This window comes from Sebastes umbrosus, chromosome 24, assembly GCF_015220745.1.
Source record: "Sebastes umbrosus isolate fSebUmb1 chromosome 24, fSebUmb1.pri, whole genome shotgun sequence".
NCBI classification, from domain to species: Eukaryota; Metazoa; Chordata; class Actinopteri; order Perciformes; family Sebastidae; genus Sebastes; species Sebastes umbrosus.
In genome coordinates this window covers 12,422,074-12,431,799 of record NC_051292.1, presented here as the reverse complement: position 1 = coordinate 12,431,799, position 9,726 = coordinate 12,422,074, and positions in this window count along the sequence as shown.

Sequence of the window (9,726 nt, the reverse complement as noted above, 5' to 3'; positions counted from 1 at the left end):
ACTTGGTTTGATAGTTTTTTGAATGGGATTTGGTTTAAAGTTCAAACAACCACAGACCTTTCTAAAAAATGATTCAGGGTCGTTTTCATGCAGCATTGAAGTCACATTCAGTCATTCAAATGAAACCTGATGAGGAGCCAAATACATAAAAGACATATAGCCTTAATAATACATGAGAATAAACCTGTTTTCACATCAACAGGAGGAGGAGGAGGAGTGGCTGCTTTTCATGCATGTATGGGTATGGGTGTGTGCTGCTGCTCAGCTAACATGAACCAACCAACACTTGCTGCAGAACCGTGGGTGCCACCTTGTATATGTGGATAGACTTCATTTTTAGACTTATTAGTTGTGGTCTGGGCCACGCTTCAAACAGCCCACTTCTGCATTTAATCACACCTTATCCGTCCACTTTCCCTTTGAATCACTGTCTTGTTTGAATACAGGAACCACTCATCGCTCTCCATCCATGCATGACACTGATTATCAACCCTTATCCTCCCTCCATCTTCTATATGTAGACCCACATCGTCTCTGCCAGTGAAATCACACTTAGTGAACCGTTTTCTCAAATGCTGAGCTGATATTAAACAGAATGACATAGAGGAGGTGATGGAAAACTGTCAGGAGACTAGGCAAGGCAAGGTTATTTATAGAGCACATTTTATACACAAAGGCTGTTCAAAGTGCTTTACATATATAAGAGCAAGAAAAAAAAAGAGCACAAAGTGCATGAGATAAAAACGAATAAAAGAATATAAAAGTGTAAGTTAAAAGCGAAAAAATAAAAGGATAATAAAAACAATTAAAAGACAGTAAAGTGCAGCATTTGATTGATTAAGAAACGCGTCTGAGAACAGTTTGGTCTAGGTCAGGGGTCAGCAACCTGCGTCTCTTCAGCCCCTCTCCAGTGGCTTCCTGTGGATTTTTTGAAATGGAAATTAATAACTGTTTTTTGTTTACATTTTCATTTTTATTTATCATTGTTGTAGGTCTATGGTACGACGGTACGACGGAGTATTAGGGCCACATTGAGGGGGAAAAAAATAAATCTGAGATTTCGAGAATGAAGTCATAGGTTTACGAGAAAAGAAGTTATGATATTATGAGAATAAAGTCATAAGTTTACGAGAAAAAAAGTTGGGATATTATGAGAATAAAGTCATAAGTTTATGAGAAAAAATGTCGTAATATTATGAGAATAAAGTCATAAGTTTAGGAGAAAAGAAGTCGTAATGTTATGAGAATGAAGTCATAACTTTACGAGAAAAAAAAGTTGTAATATTACGAGAATAAAGTCATAACTTTCTCAGATCTCAGATTTATTTATTTTTCCTCAATGTGGCCCTAATACTCCGTCGTACCATAGACCTACAACAATAATAACTAAAAATGAAAATGTAAACAAAAAACAGTTATTCATTTCCATTTTTAAAAATCCACAGGGAGCCACTGGAGAGGGGCTGAAGAGACGCAGGTTGCTGACCTCTGGTCTAACACCAGAACATGACAGCATGTTTATGATCACATATCTCTTGTTAGTTTCTGTGAGCTAAACTTTGCCACCAGAAGGCTCTCTATTGACAACGAGCTCAGCTTCTTCTTCATATTTTGGATTTGACATGTTGGCTTGATGAGCATCAATAGTTCTTATTTTCAATACTTTACATGTTATTTAGCTTTCTGAATACGTTTTCGCAAACTTGAATGTTGATATTTTTTGTGGAGCACTTTTAATATTGATAAACAAATTAGATAACCATTGGCACACATTAACCAAATAATACAGTTTAATACAAATGAATAGACACACAAGTTCACCATGCATGATCGTCTTTATTGATTCACCAAAGGGTCATAAAGTCTCCTCCACCGGTCACCCAGCTTTCTGCATGCTGACTCAACACTTTTGCATTTAAAGTAGATTACAGACAGAAGGAACCCGTGATAAAAATATGGTTTAATGATTCGGCATATTCAGGAGGGTGTGATCATCCAACCGTCCTCTTCAGGTCTGAAAACACAAGCAAGCTTCCATCAGTATGTGTGTCTCTATCTGTTAGAGCCAACAGGATATGGTTTATTTTATAAAAATGTGAGTGGACTCACAGATGTCTTCCTGTATGCCCACACTTAGCGCATGGGCCTGTCAAAGCGAGATGTATAGCGAGCTGTCAACTGCTGCAGCAGGCGGAGCTGCTGCTTCTGGTTCTCCATGACGGCGCTCAGTTTCTGGACCAGAGTCCCCTGGCAGTCTGACCCAGGGGTCACAGGAAGAAATTATATATATATATATATATATATATATATATATATAGATAAAAAGAGATAGTTTAATTTCTAATTAGAAAGAGACATATCTTTGGAAGTTGTAGTTAAATGAGCTAGTAATAAAAGACTCACCTCCTCCACTGGGGTTAACGGTGGGTTTTACAGCTGTGGGAACAAGAAGAACATCACATTAGTTATGACGATATGATCATCTGAATTTATTGTTTTAACAGATGCATTTAGATCAACTCATAACCACTGACTTATGTCATATTTCTGTTATACCATCTAATGCCATCAGGTTATATGCAGGATGTGCACTTGTCGTGTAAATTTGGTTGCAATTATACAACGATGCCAACTCACGAGAAAACATATTTTACCATTTGAGTCCACATATGTACGACAGAGTATTAGGGCCACATTGAAGGAAAACAATCTGAGATCACAAGAATAAAGTCATCAATTCTGACTTTATTCTTGTAATATTATGACTTTTTTTCTTGTAAACTTCTGACTTTACTCTCATAATATTACGACTTTTTTTCTTGTAAAGTTACGACTTTATTCTCATAATATTACGACTTTTTTTCTCTTAAACGTGTGACTTTAATCTCATAATATTACAACTTTTTTTCATAAACCTATGACTTTATTCTCATAAATATATGACTTTATTCTCGTAATTTCAGATTTTTTTTTTCCTCCATGTGGCCCTTATACTCCGTCGTACATCTTGTATGTGCCAAATTGTGGAGGAGACTAGGTTAAATTTATAGAAAGCAAATAAGAGTGGAGAATCTGTTGGTGTAGGACAAGAAAAGTGTAGTTCTACAGCAGTTCTATGGGCTGAGGCGTGCTTCCATACATGGCCGCACGATGGTGCTATCAGCATCAAACACTTCCACCAAATGTCATTAAAATGTGTATTTTGTGAGATATCCTGCTGATCAGACAGACCTTAAACATCACTTCTTCACTTCACTAATTATAATCATCATAATCACTGATCATGTTCTAACAAGCTGCCAATAACAATCAGGAAATCTTACAATTGGCTCAATGAGCTCTGACATAAGATGTAATAATATAATGTATAAAATTCAAGGGACTGATTTCATCGTCACTATCTCTGTGCAAATACAACTTCAGATGCATGTCTGATTAGGTGCTGAGTCATTTAGAGGAATAAATAATATAAAAGAACCAAAAAAGGAAAGAATAGTTTAGAACACTTTACCTGGACGGAGAGCATCGTCCAGGCTGAATCCTGGAACGAAGAACATTTTAGAATTCACTTAATCTCCAAATGAAAATCATATACATTTCAGTTGTTATTAGAGCAAATACAACTCAATCAATACGACATCATTAAATCTCTAAATGAAGACAATGCTGTTCATCTATCCAGTGGAGCTACACACACTCAGATACAACTCTTCATGTTCTCTCATGTGTGATTGTCGAGAGTTGGTAAGAGATGAGCAAGAGGAAGTTTTGTTGTACTCACCTCCTCCTGCAGGCTTGGAAGGTTTGGGATCTATAGATCAACAGATAAGAAAGTATTCATTCAAACTACAATATATTATCAGACTATAATTAACCTGACCCGGTCCCAAACTCTAATCAATATGGTGTAAATTATTGCTATCAGCTGTATATAACCTTTGTTAGAACCTCTTCTAGTTTAATATCAGAGAATCATTACCTGGATGAAGAGCATCTGACAGGTCGAACCCAAAGCCATCTAAAAAAATGCAGAAAAAAAAAATTAAAAACTTAATTACATAACTTAATAATAATGACACCCTCACATATGTATATATATATATATATATATATATATGTATATATATATAACATGCAGTATTAATGTATTATTTTCACCTCCTCCAGCAGTGGGTTTAGCAGGTTTGGGTTGTGTAGCGGCTCCTGTAACATAGAGGTGAATACAGTAAATAGAGGGACTGCACACCTGTGACATTTTGCGATAAAAGCAACAAATTTGGCACAGATGTAGGTTTATATGTTATGAAAAGATATAGATATCAAAGTTCAGTATCACTTTAACTGTGACTAGAAGTTACTGGTGATCAAGAACTTTATCCAGCGATATCTCTGTCAGTTTTACTGCTAATGAAAAGATAAATACACCGATGGAAAGCTGAAGATCTTGCCGTTCTAACTGTGTCTAAATGGAATCAACCCCTGATCATATTAAAGCTATACCCGTATGAAGCGGTAACATCTACTGAAGCTGCTCACCTTTGCCACGAAGGCTATCAAACAGGCTCACACCTGTTTGAGAAAGACATGAAAACTCATTAATCACTTCCTGCTTCACTTACAACATCCAACAGCTTCAGGTTCACGACGTTGATGGCTTTAAAAACACGTATGAATATTGAACAACATAAAATGTAGTAAATGACTTTGACTTGTTGGTACCTTCCTCTGTTGTCAAACCCGTATGACGTTTAAAGGTCCCATATTGTAAAAAGTGAGATTTTCATGTATATTATAAAGCAGGTTTAAGTGCTATATAAATACTGTTAAACTATCAAAACGCTCAATAGAAATACACACAGCCCGTATTCAGAAATTGCGCGTTTGAAACAAGCCGTTAGGATTTCTGTCCATTTGTGATGTCACAAATAAACTATATTTAGACCATTACACGGTTTTAAACATTCGAAATGTGTCCCAGTTTATTTCCTATTGCAGTGTATGTGAATAACATCAGCTGACAAGAAGTAAACATGGACCCAAACTGTTGCCTAGCAACGCAATTCCATTGCAATTCCGTTGCAATGCACTAAAACTGAGTGTTTCAGACAGAGGGTGAATACAGGCATATTCAGGCAGACAGTATGAGGAAAATAAAGTTTTTTTTTAACATGTAAACATGTTGTAGTAGAAACGCAAAATACAAGTATGAACCTGAAAATGAGCACGATATGGGACCTTTAATATATAATATATTTATTACCCATGCATATACTGTAATAGAAAAGATGCAACTGATGGCGTCTGAAGCCTTTACACACTCACCACTCCAACGCTTCAGCCGGAGAGCAGCTGCTGCAGGACCGGGATCTATTATCGCAGAAACATCAAGTATAATAACACTTCTTTTATTTATAATGTAATAACTTTAGGAGAAAAAAGTCGTGATATTACGAGAATAAAGTTATAACTTTACAAGAAAAAAAAGTTGTAATATTACAAGAATAAAGTCATAACCTTACAAGAAAAAAAAGTTGTAATATTGTGAGAATAAAGTCATAACTTAACGAGAAAAAAAGTTGTAATATTACATATATATATATATATATATATATATATACACACATAGGTCACTCACCGTTGTCATTGCGGGCATCAGACAGGTCAGATCCTGGAAGACATTTCAACATCAGGTTATCATCAATATAGCAACAGATGGAGTGACAAGTCCTGACTGGTATAAACTGTGTTCACTGTGGTGTGCACTTGCACAACCTAACCCTGACACTACCATGAGTTCAGTATTAGGATGCTGCAGTGAGTCACACAGTCTACATCTGTCGTTTTCTAGGGCTCTTTGGACACCAGCAGGTTGTTTCCCAACAGAGCAGCCGGTATGGCAACACCTCTTAACCGAGATGTTGGGAAACCCAAAGCTGCAGTGGGCGGTGTTGAGCTGTCCTCCTCCTCCTCCTCCTCCTCCAACAAAAACAACACCAGATAATCAGGCACACCCACAGTCGCTGCTTTAGAAACTGGGAACAGGAGGGTCTGCAAGTCCCTGCATGGACCAAGTACAGACTATGGACTGGTAGCTGGAGGGGTGCCCGTGAGCAAGGCATCAGACCCCCAAACTGCTCCCGGGCAGCTACAGTATATAGTAGTGGCCCACTGCTCCTAATACTAGGATGGGTTAAATGCAGAGAGTAAATTTCACTGTGTGACAATAAAAGCTGATTTACTTTCTAAAGCCTCTCAGGCATTACCTTTTCATCATTACCTAAATCCATACCATAACCATGAGGCTATTAGTCTAAACCAGGGGTCAGCAACTTGCAGCTATTTAGCCCCTCTCCAGTGGCTCCCTGTGGATCTTTAAAAATGGAAATGAATAACTGTTTTTTGTTTACTTTTTCATTTTTATTTATCATTGTTGTAGGTCTATGGTACAACGATACGACGACGACGGAGTATTAGGGCCACATTGAGGGAAAGTAGTAATTTTGTGTGTTATTTTCTTTTTTTCTCGTAAAGTTATGACTTTATTCTCGTAATATTATGACTTTTTGTCTCGTAAAGTTATGACTTTATTCTCGTAATACTACGACTTTCTTTCTGATAAAGTTATGACTTTATTCTCGTAATATTACAACTTTTTTTCTCGTAAAGTTATAACTTTATTCTCGTAATATTATGACTTTATTCTGTAAATCTCAGATGTTTTTTCCCTCAGTGTGGCTCTAATACTCTGTAGTACATTTGCACTTAGGCCCTCACTGCATTAAACTTACAGTATATACTATATACTTAGACTGTAAGCTCTGTTACCTTCATCACAATGCTCAAATGTTTTGCGGCTCCAGACAGATTTTGGCTCTTTAGATAGTGAAGGTTGCTGACCCCTGACCTATAACAAGCAACATAACATGATAGTAGTGTAAAGATATATCTTACCTTTTACTGTTGTTCCAGTGACCAGGAGTAGAAGGAAAGCAACTCTCAGACCAGACATCATCTTGACTGCAGCTCAGCTCAGTATACTGTAGAGTAGAGTAGAGTAGAGTAGATGAGCTGCAGCCCTGACTCCAGCTACCTTTAAACAGCAGACTGACAGGGTGTGGCCGTCTCACGGGGCTCTTACAAAAGGTGTATTGCGAAAAAAAATATTGTTATTGAACCTGACAGAAACAGATTAGTTAAAAACAAACAGAACAATTAGTGGTTGGTTAGAATGAGTCCTAGAGGAGACGCCCTCACTCTTCTCTGGGTTATTGTGAAATTACATCTCGTGTTTCCTTTAATATCAGAATATCATGAAACTATCCTCTGGTGTCTGATGCATTTCACATATTTCACAATCATAATTTATTTATTTTATTTCATTTAAAAATGGTCATATTTTATTAGAATAAAGAGCTACATTGAAAAAAATATCTTCACAATATCCCAGCAGAGTTGGGGCCACATTTTAAAATATTGATATTCATCTCAATCAATGCCCATCCACTAACCTTATTTAAATCACTTCTTTTATTTGTATAATTCAGTTCAGTACTTATTAAAGCACGGGTTATACTTCCCATGTCTGCAGGACGTCTGATAGAATCTATGGAACTGAATTGATTCAGAATTTAGCACGCGGTTGACCTTTGTGTTGCAATTTACAGAAAACATAATTAACCAGTGAAATATGGAAAATTCTGATAATTAAAAGAAGGGTAGAACAATTTTCGGAGTGAGGTGGGGTTGGTTTGGACCTCAAAATGTAGTTATCCATGTGTATAACAGGGGAAAACAGACTCTAGTTTGGTGAGACGGTCTGTGCCCATGGGGGTGAAACATTTGCTGTGAACTAGTCAGAATGTCAGAATAACCAAATCATCATTTGACCCGAGGGTGTCTGATAAGCTGCTAGAATGATGCTGTTGTTTTGTTAATGAGCTTGAATGAAAAGTGCCCTTACATTAATGATTTAACAGCATGTCAGCCTGTGATTTTGAGGCTGCATACAGTGCTCACTTGATATCATGTGACTCCAAAACTTGGAGCCAAAAGCGTCAAAAGTGCCTACAATGTGCATCAGAACTGGACCACGGAGCAATGAAAGAAGGTGGCCCGGTCTGATGAATTTTCTTTTACATCATGTGGATGCCAATGAGTTGGAGGTGTCGACTCGGCCTGCAAATTTCTCCAGATCTCAATCCGATGGAGCATCTGTGGGATGTGCTGGACGAACAAGTCCGATCCACGGAGGCCCCACCTCGCAACTTATACAGGACTTAAAGGATCTGCTACTGACGGCTTGGTGCCAGATATCACAGCAGACCTTCAGAGGTTTAGTGGAGTTCATGCCTCGGCGGGTCAGGGCTGTTTTGGCGGCAAAAGGGGGACCTACTCAATAATAGGCAAGTGGTCTTAATGTTACGGCTGATCGGTGTAGATTCAACGTATCCATGGTTTGCAGAAACGTATACAATGACAACAAATTTTCCTGGCGACTGGGCTGAATAGAAAGATCTTTTTACTCAGCACAATAAGTCTCAAGAAATATTAAGAGCCAGTAATATGAAACTGCTCCCAACAACTCCCCATGCTCTGCCTTTCTTTAGCCTATTTTCTTTCATTTTCTCCAGGAGATCCTATATTAAGGGAGACTGGGGACGGTTGCAACACTTCTCTCAGTTACTCAGAGACTATTATTGGACTAGAGCAGGGGTCGGCAACCTTTACTATCAAAAGAGCCATGTTAGGCAACAACAAACGAAAAAAAATCTGTCTGGAGCCGCAAAACATTTGAGCATTGTGATGAAGGTAACACAGTTTATAGTCTAAGTATATAGTATATAAGTCTAATGCAGTGAGGGCCAAAGTGCAAATGTACTACGGAGTATTAGGGCCACATTGAGGGAAAAAACATCTGAGATTTACAGAATAAAGTCATAATATTACGAGAATAAAGTCATAATATTACGAGCAAAGAAGTCGTAATATTGCGAGAACAAAGTCATAACTTTACAAGAAAAAAAGTCGTAATATTATGAGAATAAAGTCATAACTTTACGAGAAAAAAAGAAAATAACACGTAAAATTACTATTTTATAATATTATGACTTTATTCTCTGAAAAGTATGACTTTATTCTCCTAATATTACAACTTTTTCTCGTAATATTATGACTTTATTCTCTCTTTATTTTTTTTCCTCAATGTGGCCCTAATACTCCGTTGTATCGTCGTACCATAGACCTACAACAATGGTAAATAAAAATGAAAATGTAAACAAAAAAACAGTTATTCATTCCCATTCATTTTTTAAAATTGCGGGTAAACTATCCCTAAATTTACCTCACAATGACGTTGAAAAAAGCAATATAAATTTGTATTTGGGTAAAATATCCTTATATTTACCTCACAATGACATTGAAAAAAGCAATATAAATTTGTATTTGGGTAAAATATCCTTATATTTACCTCACAATAACATTGAAAAAAGCAATATAAATTTGTATTTGGGCAAAGTAACATTTTATATACCCCACAATCTTTTTTTGATATGGCTGCTTAGCTTGTGATAGACTACATTAGTTTAAAGTGGATTTTCCCAAAAGTTTCCCCATCCATCACATCAATTATTCAGAGTACAGTAAGTTACAATCTAATGCATTCATAAATGTTGTAGGGATGAACTGAAAAGGCTCCTTTGTCTTAACAGTTAATCAGTTTTGTTTTTT